The sequence below is a fragment of the Mauremys reevesii genome, linkage group 2 (genome assembly GCF_016161935.1).
Source record: "Mauremys reevesii isolate NIE-2019 linkage group 2, ASM1616193v1, whole genome shotgun sequence".
Classification (NCBI taxonomy): Eukaryota; Metazoa; Chordata; order Testudines; family Geoemydidae; genus Mauremys; species Mauremys reevesii.
The window spans coordinates 229713286-229728668 of record NC_052624.1 but is presented as its reverse complement, the minus strand read 5'-3'; the positions used below and the strand labels follow the sequence as shown (position 1 = coordinate 229728668).

The 15383-nt window shown below is 42.2% G+C and overlaps 1 protein-coding gene across 1 annotated transcript in view; it reads right to left on the bottom strand.

Annotated features, from left to right (window-relative positions):
• Positions 1-15383, bottom strand: part of SULF1 (sulfatase 1) — a 287776-nt gene that overhangs the window by 180244 nt on the left and 92149 nt on the right. Inside the window, exon 3 of the mRNA XM_039522855.1 lies at positions 4999-5111. The gene's annotated coding sequence lies outside the window, so the exon portion shown is untranslated. The remainder of the gene's footprint in view (positions 1-4998; positions 5112-15383) is intronic.

Here is a 15383-nt window from a genome sequence, read left to right as displayed (position 1 = left end):
TGAGAATCTAGAGTCAAAGTACTTGGTGGCTTTTTTTTTTAATGACTTGGATCGATGCAGGTTTCCAAATAAAGATTTTAATTGCATCCACTTGCACCGATTACAATATCAAAGCACAGAAGTTATAAAAACAGAAGGTTCATGCACAATGGTTATTTCACTGTCTGTTTTGAAAACAAACTAAACTTAGCTATAACGATCATTTCTTTAAAGCACTTCAAAGATGATCAGTAACAGAACGGTCTGTGGTTTTTAACTCAAAACGCAACATAAAATCACTCTATCCTAGCATCCAAATTTTGCTCTTGTTAACATTCACAACACAATGGAAAGTACATGTATTTAATTAAGGGCAGAATTTAAATAATGTTATAAATACAATTTTAATACCTAGTTACAGAATTTAAATAATGTTATAAATACAATTTTAATACCTAGTTCCAAATGTTTTAGTGCTCATAAGATGTGGTTTCTGTGAGATGATACCCATCACATTAACATACATTTTGATGGAACAACAGCATTTAGTACTTCCACAGTTCAGGACCACACTAATTCACACTGATGACCAAGAAACCCATCACAGATCACCAAGGTTTGCAAATTAATGAATAAGAGGAAATCTTCAAAGGCATGGAAGGGAATTACGTGCTATCTCTCACTGATTATCAATGAGAGCCCTTTGTGCCCTTGAAAAATCTGCCCTTAAGTGAACTAAAGTAATTAAAACAAAGATTCTACACCACAATATGTATTTTCATCATTTATTTTAACAATTGTAATTATGTTGTATTCATATTTTATAATTTCCTGAGATAAGTATGTTTATTGTATACATAAATGATGTCTCAACCTTTGATGAGAAGCGGGGAAGAACATAACACTTTTTTTGTTCCAAAAGTAGATGAGTGAGGTTCTATTGTCGTGCTTTACAATTTCAAGGAGCTTTGAAAACGTTACGTAATAATAATAAATATTGTACATTCAGGCCCCATTTCCACAAAAAGAACCAGGCAAGTGGATCATGCTGCCTGCTTGGAGCCTCAGTGACCTCAATGGGGCTCAGCACAGGCACAAGGGTTCACTCATGCAGTTCTCTTTACAGGATTAGGGCGTTATCTCCTTCATCCAAGGATCTGAAAGCTCTTACAAAGGTGAGTATTGTTCTCATTTTACAGATAGGGAAAATAGTTAAGCTAAGCAACCTGACAAGTTCCCACAGCAAGCTAGTGGGAGGGTCAGGAGAACTCTCAGTCATATACTTAGTTTATAGGACTACTGATCTTTCTATAACTTGTGTTGATTTAACTCCTTGTTTTCCCCGCCCTTCCTTATCAAAGACCCAATTATGTCTCCCTTACTCATGCTGAGTAGTTCCACTGAAATCAACAGGACTACTCATGGAGTAAAGAGCGGCTCAAGGTGAAGAAATAGAGCGCACACAGATCTCAAATCAGCACAGTATGTACATTTCAGCCACAATCTCTAATAAAGTGGCCAACTTTTGCACCCAGATACATGACTTGTGTTGCTGCACTTCTGAGGAGTTACAGGGAATTTCAGCTTCAGATATGTTTAAACTGGCTGTTTTACTTAAATCTCATTTCTGTCCAGTCCCGTTCTCAGGTTTACATTGGTGTATAGAAGCTCCTAATGTCTGACAGATGGAGACTTGGGGAAGAAGGAGATGGACAGAGATGGAAAGTGTGGGAAAGGAGATATTTGCTCTATTATTCCCACCAAAACCTGGATTTAAGAGGTGCTGAATGCCCCTAAATTCCCAATGTGTGTGTGTGAGAGAGAGAGAAAATTGGGTCCAGAGATGTTAGTATATTTTAAAAAATGGTACGAGGATACCAAGAACAACAATGTGAGATTCTTTCAGCCATGTTTAAAATGGAATAATAAAAGTGGGGAAGGATGAGGACATTCATCTCAAACTCTATCCCCACCAATTGGTAGTGGGGATTAGACAGAGAGTGATATGTAACACATACTTGAGGATAACTCACTCAGGGACTAAATACACTTTTTAAGAGCTGAGACCCCCGAAAGGTAATCGTAAGTTACAAACCGCATCAGCTGTAATATTTTCTCATGTCCACTACTGCTTTCTTCCTTCTGGCCTTACATTCAAAAGAGTTAAAGGGGCAGATTCTCAATTCATGTTCAGGACATTTACACTGCTCAGGTGATACAAAGGGGCCAGATTCTAGCCTCAAAGACCAGCAGGGAATTCCACAGGCCCAAGAGAACTGCCTGAATCCATACAGTTGGCAGAGGTGGCTTCTGCACCAGCTCTCCCTCCAGCATAGGGGGTGTTTCAGGGCCAGGAAGGCCTTGCCTATCTTCCAGTGGCACAAGGTCTATTAAATCTTCTTTGTCAGTTGCACAAGTTAGAGCAGCCCCTCAGCAGCTCTGATACACCATAAGGCTGACAAGCCCTCAAAATCAAGAAGCCTTATTCCTCATCACCACCAACCACAACATGATTTGTGCCCTGAGTAGAACTCTGCCATGGGGAGAGAATCTGACCCAATGTGTTTAAAGAGTAAAATACTCCCCTGGAATCCTTGTCACCTCCTGGTTTTATTTTTCAGTGTTTCAATGCACTTGTCACTGTTGTCTCTGCCTTTCAATCCCCTAACTCCTATAATTGAATCTGAGGGGTAGTTTAAACGGCTGTGAACATCTTTAAGGGGATTATGCTTTTTAATCATGCTTATATGATGAATATTTGAGGCTATGTATTCGTTGTATAATCAGTGATAAAAATTTAAATCCTCCAAAAATGTTAGCCAATTTAAAGCACCAAGGATTCAGTTAAGGGCATTAAGGGATTAGAAATTAGAGATAAAGGTAGCCAAGGGGCAAATTCAAGGTCATTATAAAACCCTGGTAAAAATGAAACATTCTCTATGGTTTTAAAACAGAATTAAAAACTAGATGCTTTTCCCAGGAAAAAGTGGTCATTTTATCAGGCTTCTCTCTTTATCTAGCTGCTTTGAAACTGCTCTAGATGCCACAAGAGTTTCACTTCATGTTCTGTATTAGTGCTGGCCTGAGGAAAATACTCATAGTTTTTCTCCCTGGCCAGCCCTGAGACAATCAGCAGTTTCTACTATCCCATGTGGAGAGCACCAAAACATGGTAGCTAGGGAACAGAACTGCAGCAGAGGTGAGGGGAAGAGAATGGTTACATGAAACACAGCTGGCCCTCACACACAGCAAATGCCACTCTGTGTGGTAGGGACCCTGCAGCTTTTGGGTGGGGCAAAGCTGGGGAGCAGCTTTTTCCATACCATTCTCCCCTGCTTCCAGCAACAGCTCCCTCCCCTGTGTGTTGCTTTTCTCCTTTTAACCATAAAGAAGAAAGTAAAGATATTTTCCCCAAAGTATATTTCTGTTTTCTTCTTAAATGCACCCTGACTTAGTCCTAAAATGCTGAATACACTTCATCAGGGAGATGAGGGGGACACATCTGTCTACTCTAAAGTAGAGAATTTGGAGTAACTTAAGCACCTGTAGAACTGAGAAGTGTGGGACTTAAAACAAATCAGATGTGCTCACACACCAATTAAAGAGCAGAATTTAAAAGTTAATCTATTTTGACTATTTTCAAACCCTAGGGCCATAAATCTCAAATGCCTAAAGTACATAGATCTATATTTGGACAGATAAATAAGTGGCCTGATTTTCAAGAGTGCTGAGCACTGCAATTGCTATTGATTTCAATATATCCATTGATTACTTTAGTGGGAGTTGCAGCTGCACAGCAAAGCAAGGTCCTGGCCCTGATGAGCTTAAAGTCTAATTCTGGATGTGATACGAAAAATAGTCAGAGAAGGGATGGAGTATGGAAGGGTGGCAATAACATGGTTACTTGGTTTATGCATGTGAATTTCATTAAAAAGGACGATGACTTTTTTCCAGTAATTGACCTGTTTCTTTAAAGCATCATGGAAATAGTGAGTCTTAAGGGGAGGTAGCTGAATGAAGACAGGGCATTAGCTTTGTACAACAGAGCAGGGAGGGTATTCTATGTGCAGGCACAGCATAGAAAAAGGCATACAGACTCTTGGGAGAGTAATAGGCCAACAGAACAGTGAGACTAGCTTCAGTGCCAGAACAGGGCAGGAAGATGGATAGGAGGAGACTGCACTTAAAAGAAGTTAGCACTTTTGCAATAACTACATTCATTGTAGCAGTACTCAGTGTTAGAGGGGAAAATTCTGCTCTCAGCATACAGCCAATAAAAGTTATTTTGCATTTATGCCAGGGTCACAGAGCAGGATTTGAGTCACAATCTCCAGGGAACATTGCCTTTTGGTTACAATATTTTTAACATAAGTTGCCAGAAGCTGCGTTAGGAAATCCAATAGAAGCATTTACACACAACGCCCAGCTCCCAAATGCCCCCTTTCCCATTGTTGCCATATTGAACAAAAGAATTATATTAAGAATTTCTTAGTATTAAATATCTCTACAATATTTGCAACGATTATAGAGTAAATAGAAATACTTGGACACATAGTTCATTTCCTTGCCACTCATAAAATGACATCCTCTTCCTACTTGTCAATTTCACACACCACTCTGTAGGTTCAGAGCTAGTGGCTTGCATTTCCCCACCATTGTAATAGCTGTTCTCTCTTCTAGCTACCAAAGCCTCACATTCTGTAACCTTTGCCCTTTCATTCAATCAGAGCCAAAACGCTACCTTTAGAAAGCTAGCATACCAGAGAAAATGGAAGTATGAGGCTGTGTAACCAAATGTGCTATTATCGTGCCCTGTTTGTGACTGAGGTTTATTTATTAGAAGCTTGTTTTGAGAATTTGTAATCCATTCAAAATATTATGGGTTTAACATTTTTCTAAAGCAACCACAGCTTTTGAAGGTCTGGGTTCTACTCAACAGTACAATGCCTTTAAAACTGAACCCTTCTCCTATTGTGGGAACTCAAGGAAAGTAAATATTTAAAGAAAAAATAAATTTACCTGTATTTGCTTTGTAGTCTCCCTGCTATTATTATGAATTACTCAGAATGATCTTTCTGTCCAAAAAAGCAGCTTTTCGCCTGACACAAGAGAACTTCACCTTCTTTTTGATCCTACAAAAGAAGCCATGTGGAAATGATTGAGAGTGACGTCACAAATTCAGCATTATGATTTAAATTCAGGATCAAGCCGGGGCGGGGCAGAATTACATACATCCATGATTGCTGTGTTTGAGTCTTTCATATGCAAGCTTAAAAAAAAGACGTCCCGGCTATGAAAACCTGAAGAGCACCATGTGTTCTTTAATAAGAACAGCTGTTTGTCCTGGTGTCTTAAGCCAAACATTCTCCTCCTTCTCTGGCTTTACTTTTGTGCTAAGCACTTTTTGGTTACTATTCTCTGTACCATAGGTGACTGCTGTCTTTTAGAAGGAAAAGCATGTATATATGTACATGCAGCACCTGGAGATCAGGTACCCTTAAAGTGTCTCAGGTTGGGCACCCAAAAAATTTGAAGCCCAAATCACTGGTCACTTCTGAAAATCTTGGCCCAGGTTATTCATAACTATAGTATATATTTGTAAAATGCTTTGAGGATGATCATTTAAAAAAATATGGAGAAGTTGGAGAGGATGCAGAAAAGAAACACAAAAAATGATTGGAGGGCTAGAGAAAATACCTTGAGTGAGAGACTTAGGGTACGTATGTCTACACAGGGGGAAAAAAAAAAGAAAAAAAGAAAGAAAAAAAAAAGACAAGCATCAGGAAGCCTCAGGGTACATCTACACAGGCATAAAAGACCAAGGGAGTGGGCGTGGAGCCTGAGCTCTGGTACCCTCCACACTCCCAGACCCCCACACTCCTAGGCTCCAGCCAGAGCCCGGATGTCTATACAGCAATTATTCAGCCCCACGAGCCCAAGTCAGCCCAAACAGGCTGACCTGGGCCTGCTACAGGTTTTTAATCCTTGTATAGAAATACCCTCAGAGCCAGATCGGCTAACTCAGGCTCACACTACAGAACCAAAAAAAAAGAAAGCAGTGTAGACATTCAGGCTTGGCTGGAGTCTGGATGCTGAAACCTAGTGAGTGGGACAGGTGTTAAAGACGAGGTCCAGCCCAAACCCAAATGTCTACACTGCTATTTTTGCCCCCGTTAGCCTGAATCAGTTGACCCGGGCTCTGAGACTCACTGCCAAGGGTCTTTTTTTTGCAGGGTAGACGTACCCTTAAAGAGCTCAATCTGATTAGTTTATCAACCCGATTGAGAAGTGATTTGGTAACAGTATATAGGTACTTTCATGGCCAGAACACATCAGGTACTAAGGAGCTCTTTTAATTATCAAAGAAAGTCTCAACATGAACCAATGGCAGGAAGATGAACCCAGACAAATTTAAATCAGAAATAAGGCACACATTTTTCACAGTGACGGTCATTAACCACTGGAACAAAGTACCAATGGGAATGATGGCTTCTCCATCTCTTGGAGTCTTCAGATCAAGACCAGATGCCTGCCTGGAAGATATGCTTTAGTCAGACGAGTTACTGGGCTCAATACAGGGCAATTCAGTGAAGTATAATGGTCTGTGTTATACAGGTCAGACTAGATGATCTAATGAGTCCTTCTGGCCTTAAACTCTATGTATCTATGACAAGCAGCAATAGTTCTTTGAAAGTTTTGTTTCTAGGTGCTATAGCTCTCGATAGGTAGCTGAAGCAAAAAGAGGAGAAGTGACCCTGTAACTTGTTAGTATAGAACGCAATGGCAATGAAAGAAGAGGAGGGTAGTGAGGCAAGAAATGGTAATTGTTAGTGATGAGAAGCCATCTAGAGACAGTATGCTGACTAGCTGCAGTAAGAGCAAAAATGGCTTAGTACAGAGGGAGCTCAATCCTTCCGGTCCTTACGTGGCATGGAGATAGATGTGTAGGGGAAATGTGTATACACTCAGCAGGGACATGGCCCACAACCACACTATGGCCCTCCTACAGAAAAGCATTTAAGCACATACTTAAACCCATCTCTTTTCAGTAAAGCTTGCTTAACATTAAACATCTGTTTTGCTGAATAGGGAACAGGGATGGACTGCTGGATTAGGGCCTACATAGGCACTGTGCTCAGCATGGTGAGCTGGCCATTTCTGGAGGCATGTGTTGGAGGTTAAAGTCTGGTGTCAAAACCTCTCTCCCTCCTCCCAGCCGTGACCTGGAAATGAAGAGGGCACCAGCTCTTCTTTTCTTTGGGGGGAGGGGTGACCTCTGTACAGCTTGATCTCCAATCTCATAGGGTACTGAGTAGCTGCCCACTTTGCTGAATAACCCCCACCTCACTCCAGCCCTCTACAGGACTGGGTCTAGAACCCTGAAGACAGGGAGGAGAGCCTGAAGTCATGAGGTCTGCAGAAGAGAAATGTGCCTGCCACCAGAAGTACAGCAGAAAGAACAGCATGGGGGGGGGAGGGAGGAGGAGGGAATGATATTCTGCTGGAGTTGGGCGAGAAACATGGCTCTAGAACAGGGGTGGCCAACCTGTGGCTCTGGAGCCACATGTGGCTCTTCAGAAGTTAATGTGCGGCTCCTTGTATAGGCACCGACTCCGGGACTGGAGCTACAGGCGCCAACTTTCCAGTGTGCCCAGGGGTGCTCACTGCTCAACCCCTGGCTCTGCCACAGGCCCTGCCCCCACTCCACCCCTTCCCGCCCCCCTCCCCTGAGCCTGCTATGCCCTCGCTCCTCCCCCCCCAAGCCTCTTGCACACCATGAAACAGCTGATCAGGATGTGCAGGGAAGGAGAGGGAGGCGCTGATTGGCAGGGCTGCCAGTGGGTGGGATGTGCTGGGAGTGGGGCAGGGTGGGGAGCTTTTGGGAGGAGGGCTGCTGACGTATTACTGTGGCTCTTTGGCAATGTACATTGGTAAATTCTGGCTCCTTCGCAGGCTCAGGTTGGCCACCCCTGCTCTAGAAGCATGAAGGGGCAAAGGAGAGAGAGAGAAAACAATAAGCCTAAAATAAAATAGACGAGAAATTGGTTTGAATATACCCAGGGCCAGCTCCAGACCCCAGCACACCAAGAGCGCGCTTGGGGCGGCGTCCCGTGGGAGGGCGGCAGGCGGCTCCGGTGGACCTCCTGCAGGCACGCCTGCAGAGGGTCCACTGGTCCCGCGGCTCCGGTGGACCTCCTGCAGACATGCCTGTGGAGGGTCCGCTGGTCCCGCGGCTCCGGTGGAGCATCCGCAGGTGTGCCTGCGGGAGGTCCACCGGAGCCGCGGGACCAGCGGACCCTCCGCAGGCACGTCTGCGGAAGGTCCATCGGAGCCGCGGGACCGGCGACCGCCAGAGCGCCCCCCGCGGCATGCCGCCCTGCTTGGGGCGGTGCAAATCCTAGAGCTGCCCCTGAATATACCATAGAACTTTTGAGGCTCTAGGCATCCCAACGTTTTTCCTGCTGCTTTACAAAGCTGTGAATTGCACATTGAAAACACCATAGCTGGTCGAAAAAGCAATTTCAGAGCCATTTTCTTCATATGAATTCAATTAGAAAATCTAATATAAAAACATGGATATTTGAAGATCTCCCCACTCTCCAACAGGCTTCTAGTCTTCACAGAATCCCAAATTGATCCCTGGTTCTCTCTTCCCTCATCCAATATACAGACTGCAGTAGCTTCTTTGGAGCCAGGCAGCTCAACTTCAGACCCACAACCCTTCCCTTTTCTCTTGCATAGAACATGCCTGTGACAATAAGGAACATGGAAGTGATCAGTTTATCCACTTCAATCCCTTAGTGAACATAATGCTAGAGGATGGGAATATTTATAATCCCCCTTCCTTTTGTCATTAGGCATTTGAAGTGAGAACACAGCAAAGAATTTCCCTGAGAATAGCCATGTGCAAGTATCCAAAAGCCATTTTTTTGGTGTAAGGGGGCAAAAAAGGTATCTTTCACCACCAACAAACAATAAATGAGTCCTAAACCCTTCCTTAGCACTAAATACATCTCAATGCTGTGGAAACATTTCATTTGATAGTAATTTCCAGGACAACATATCCCCTGCTGCTTGTAGTCTTCACTAACAAAACAAAATTAAGATAAGAACATTAAGTCCCAAGGGTGGCTGGTTCATTTCAATATTTAAGCCTTTCTTCAATCCTCCAGCAACATTCATGTCAATATCTTAATAAGGGAAGGAAAACAATTTACATACCAGAAAACACATGTGCCCAAAATAAGGAAGTTGCCCATGAAGCAGAAATAGCAGCTACGTCTTTTGCAGAAGAAAAGGACAGAGTAGGTGCATAGTGTGTGGCTCACATCTTGCTCCAAAGTTAGATTGCAGGGTGGACACAAATGTATTATTACCACTTCCAGCTGAAGAGAAAAACCCAAGATGATAATCTGTAAGATTATTTTAATGAGTGTCTTCACCCTCATGACTGCAACTACATGAACAAAGTTCTTATCAGCACTTCATCACCAGTGCAGCTCCACCAAGGGTGGTACAACTCCCTGAGTATCATAGTACAGCTTCCACCATTGCTACTACCAGTGGTGATTTATGGCTCTGAAGTTTGCTAATGCAGACAAGACCATTTACTTGAAATAGTCCCATCTGACAACAAATATTTGCTATACATTAATCTTACAATGAGAGACTATTTTAAGGATCAGATTGCAAGCTGTATCTAAAGTGTGAGCCATTTCTTTGTTACTGTTTCTAATATTACACTTCAATCTAAATTTCCAAATACAGCCATTTCCACATAATTATAAAAATTAAACAAAAAACTTTGTATTTTAAACCTCTCAGTCTCTTCAGTTTTTCTAGTAAACAGGAGTGATCACAAAATCATATGGTTTTTGATACAAGTATGAAAGCTTTATCAAAGACCATAGCATTATTTCAATGATTATGTATCACTGATTTTATGTATCTATTAAGTAAACCGATTCTCTTCATTAATTGCACTACATAAAATTAAATTAGATGGTAAAAGTTTCCGTCTATGTTTAATGACACAGGCAAGCTATTTTACAGTACTTTCACTTGATAATCCAACTTTACATACAGTCTAATGCAAGAAGTGTTTGTAAACATAATGGCCCACATCCTTAACTGATATAAATTGGCATAGTTCCATTGATTTCAGTAGCACTATGCCAATTTACAGCAGCTAAGGATCTGGTTCAGTATCTTAAAATGAATCTCCTACAGCACTCCTTATTGAGAGAATAAGTATGTGGTTTAAGCAAGGAGTATTGAGTAAAGCTGAATAATCTCCTGCATGAGTTATTTCTATGTAGGTGACAGGAAACTGTCTCCATCACAGCATTTCCCTGGTCATGTGGGGTTTTGTGTTGTACAGCACTGGCCCTGGTACACATTCCTGGGGGACACCACTATTCACCTCTCTCCATTCTGAAAACTGACTATTCCTACCCTTTGTTTCCTGTCTTTTAACAAGTTACTGATCCGTGGGAGGACCTTCCCTCTTATCACATGAGTGCTTAGTTTGTTTAAGAACCTTTGGTGAGGGACCTTGTCAAATATCAGAGGGGTAGCTGTGTTAGTCTGTATCCACAAAAACAACGACGAGTCCGGTGGCACCTTAAAGACTAACAGATTTATTTGGGCTTAAGCTTTCATGAGTAAAAAACCAACTCCTTCAGATGCATGGAGTGAAAATTACAGATGCAGGCATAAATATATTGCCACACAAGAGATCCACTTCCTGGACACTACAGTGCAAATAAGTGATGATCCCATAAACACCACCCTATACCAGAAACCTACTGACCGCTATACTTACCTACATGCCTCCAGCTTCCATCCAGGACACATCACACGATCCATTATCTACAGCCAAGCCCTAAGATACAACAGAATTTGTTCCACTCACTCAGACAGAGACAAACACCTACAAGATCTTTATCAAGCATTCTTAAAACTACAATACCTACCTGGGGAAGTGAGGAAACAGATTGACTTCATGTGTCAGTATATTATAGAATCATAGAACACCAGGGTTGGAAGGGACCTCAGGAGGTCATCTAGTCCAACCCCCTGCTCAAAGCAGGACCAATCCCCAACTAAATCATCCCAGCCAGTGCTTCGTCAAGCCTGACCTATATTTATGACTGCATCTGTAATTTTCACTCCATGCATCTGAAGAAGTGGGTTTTTACCCACAAAAGCTTATGACCAAGTAAATCAGTTAGTCTTTAAGGTGCCACCAGACTCCGTGTTGTTTTTGTGGACCTTGTCAAAGGCTTTCTGAAAGTTCAAGTACATTATATTCACTGGATCACCCTTGTCCACATGTTTGTTTGACCTCTTCAAAGAATTCTAATAGATTGTTGAGGCATGATTTCCCTTTACAAAAGCCATGCTGACTCCACCAACAAATCCTATTCATTTATGTATCTGAGAATTCTGTTCTTTACTATGGTTTCCAGCAATTTGCCTGGTACTGAAGTTAGGTTTATGAGCCTGTAATTGCCAGGATCACCTCGGGAACATTTTTTTAAAAATGGTGTCACATTAGCTATCCTCCAGTCATCCTGTACAGAAGCTGATTAAAGTGATGGGTTACATAGTACAGTTAATTGTTCTGCAATTTCATATTTGTGTTCCTTCAGAACTCTTGCGTGAATCATGTATTGTCCTGGTAACTTGTTACTCTTTAATTTATTGATTTGTTCCCAAACCACCTCTATTGACATCTCAATCTGGGACAGTTCATCAGATTTGTCACCTAAAAAGAATGGCTCAGGTGTGGGAATCTCCCTCACATCCTCTGTAGTGGCAGAGGCAGGGGGGGTTGGCCCCTTAAACATGAAGATTTCTGCCTTATTCCAGGGACATCTGTGCATCCATGCGTTTGCATTGCCACCAGTGGCCCCATCCCTCCGAAGCCTACCCTGGCCTTCCCTAACCATCCTGCTAGGGATTCCACTGGCTACTGCTCATGGAACCTAAGTCTTACCACTGTGTGGGGGTTGAATTTGACCCACAGATTATTCCAAAACTGATTAATGGTAAATAAATAAAAGAGGGCCTATTCATGCATCCCTTCCTCAAGCAAGTGACTTCAGTGGCATATTTGCTTGAGTAAGGACATTTGGGCTGGGCTGGGCTACTACTTTTGATAAAGAAACAGGCAATTTGCAATATATTCTATCCTAGGATTACATACGAAAAAGCTACATTAAAAGAACATTACGTTGCAAAGTCAAGCACTAAAAAAAATCATGTCAGGAAACGTCAGAATTAAGGTTGCCATTAATCATGTGCACTTAATGATATAGAGTTCCTGTTGATAAAAATAGAAAAAAAAAGTGGGCCCAAATGAGATTAAATGGGCAACTTTCACTGTGACATTTCTAGCTTTTGAGTAACTGATCTTGCAATTTAATGTCTTTTAATATTTTTGTACATAATTTCTTAAGATTTTTTAACAAGCAAAGGGAACAAGCAAATTCCATTCTGTAAAATCATATTGACGTCACACATGGGTTATCATCAGCAGGTTAGGGACATTTGAATCCACAGCACAAATCTCTACCATTTGAACTAAGAGTAACAGCAGCAGTACTAGGCTATTATGCTCTCTGTGCCCTAGCCAGTAAAGGGAGATGGGACACATTTTCCAGAGGAGTTCACGGATATTTTTTAGACAGCACAGGAAAGTTGAGATTCAGGAATCTTGGGTTCTGTTTCAAGCCCTCGAGTACTCTAGTGGTTATAAACCCTTCTGCCCCCATCCCCCAGGCTTCCTTTGCTTCCATCAACCCCCTCCCTACACAACTCTAGTCTGCCTTCCCCGCCCAGCTCCTGTTACCCTTCCCTCCAGCTGTAATGTTGTAGGTATTTTTGTTATGCTTATTGACATCTGGCGGCCAATGTGAGGAAAGCTATTTACTGTTAGGATATGTCTACAGTAGAATAAAAAATGCATGACATGGCCATAGATGGCCCGGGTCAGCTAACTTGGGCTTGTGGGGCTAAAAATTGCTGTGTAAATGTTTGGGCTTGGGTTGGCGACTGGGCTCTGGGACCTCCCCCTTTGCAGGGCCCCAGAGCTCAGACTCCAGCATGGGCCCAAACATCTGCACAACATTTTTACAGACCAAGTCAGCTGACTTGAGTCAGCAGCAGGTGTTTAATTGCTGTATAGACACAGCCTTAGAAGTTCCAAGTCTGTATGTACTGAGTATGCTCCAGGGGGCAGGTGTGTGTGTGTAAGTTTTTCCAAAGATGGAGGTTAATTAGTTTTCTATGAAAACCCGTACTGGAATAAAAGATCTCCTTTTTCAGTTCCAGTCTGTTTTGAGTCTCCATATATTATCCCCACAGATACCTCATCTGATCCCCCTCTGTTCCTGTCCTGTATCCCTCCTACCTCCTACTGTACCCTACTGCTCCTCAACTCTCTGAATTTCAGTCAGGCTGCATCTGCCTCTTTCTCACAGATGGCATGCCTGCAGGACAGGCATCCCTGTTTTCAAATCTGCCATCTGAGGCCACAAAAATGTATAGCTGCCAGGTAGGGCAATTGCATGGAAAGTCCTGCTCAGCCCCCGAAGCCCTGGGATGGTGTATGCTCAGCCCAGTGTGCATGGAGGAAGAGTATGGAGATGCAGCATGCTCTCATTGCAGATGAAATCTTCAAACAAACAATAATCCTGCCAGGGCCTCTATCAAACTTCTATTGAGCATGAGCCAACTGAAGCCTTCAGAAGCTTATAATTTGGCCAAATTTGGGATATCTCAGGGATGGCAAAAAGCATGCCATTGACCCCAAGGCAAATCTTTGCTAAATTTCAAGTCCCTGATCCAAAGCTTCTCAGTGAAACAATTATAAGAATTTTTTTTTAACATGAGCAAAATATGTTTTTCCCTTACCAGAGAAATGGCTGATCTATTTTAGCTGAAGCTTCCTCCTAAAGATTTCAGCCTGAGATGGACCCTCAAAATGGAAATTTTCAGCCTCAATGATTAAAAATTGGCAAAGTTAAATGCCACTGAAAGCAGGGTCTTATAATACAAAGTGTAAGGCAACTTTCATGATAGGCATTGCTACTAGTATCACCTATATAAGGGAATTGGCACCTTTACAATTTGATGGAGAAACTGTTTGTCAGAATGTCCAAATATTTTACTAAACTCCCTCCCTCTTGCCCCCAAGTTGTCTATGTGCTGTAAATAAAAGTCCTGTGTAATATATCCTGTTTATTACAAAGGAAGAAAGAAATGATTCATCTATGCATAACAGATTAATTGGTGTCAATTCATAGCTACTCGGAAAGAAGGGACAGGAGCTTCTTCCATTCAACTTGCTGCACCTAGAATCAACAAGATGCATGGTAACTGAACTGTTAGTTACCTGTTCTTGTATCCCACCGTCCTAATCCCAAGCTATTTTGGGCCAGATCACGGCCCATCCTGTGTGCCAGTGGAAGGAAGTAGAGGGTGTATGAGGCACCCTCTAACTCCCTTGTGCCATATCACTGCTCCCTACATGTGGTGGGAAGCACAGAGCAGCTACATCCCTTAGTCACACAAGGGAGGAAGGATGGTCCACAGGTTAGACTTCACTCCATCCCCTCTCAACTCACCAGGTGGTGGAGTTCCACTGACACACTGTGGAGCATACATGGTGACAAGTACAGATTCCCTCCCCAGAGCAACTGGGTACAGATTCGCTGAGTAAAAAAAAACCCAAAACCTCCCTTTGGGATTGCTCAAGGGACGGCACAACAGTGTGTTGTACCTTGTTGTCGGCTAGACTGTCAAATTCTTTTAAGGCAGAGACATTATCTGAATTTGTCTAAAGTGCTTTTCTATGGTGTTGACAACCAGCAGCTCTCATTGACTTCAACTGGAGCTGCGGGTTTTCACCTCTCTTGAAAAACCATGCCTTCTATAAAAATGAGTACTGATGAAGACAGATATGGGCTCTCTGAACTAATTCTTTACAGATTGACTTGAAAGACAATTGTTTACTGTGCATCTTAAGAACTTGTAAGCAAAGCAGAAAATTCTTTCCCCATTTGACAAACACTGAATTATTTCCTGTGGTTTTAATTCCAGGGACCTAAATTAAACACACCCACACGCTCCTACCTTTTTGGCTTGGTCACCTCATTTTGTGACCTATTGATATCAACAATAAATTCATCAAGGATGTCAGTGTAGCACTGGAATACCGAGCATGCTAGTCAATTCAAGGTCCTTCTGATGGCTGGCTGCTTACTCTGCATTAGTAGAGAATAAATTCTATTGTCATACATAATCAATGGCTATGTAGAGAAGTGGGATTGTTTTTTTTTTTTTTAAAAAGATGTTTAAAATACAGAAGAAATTCTTAGATTAAACAAATTTTAATC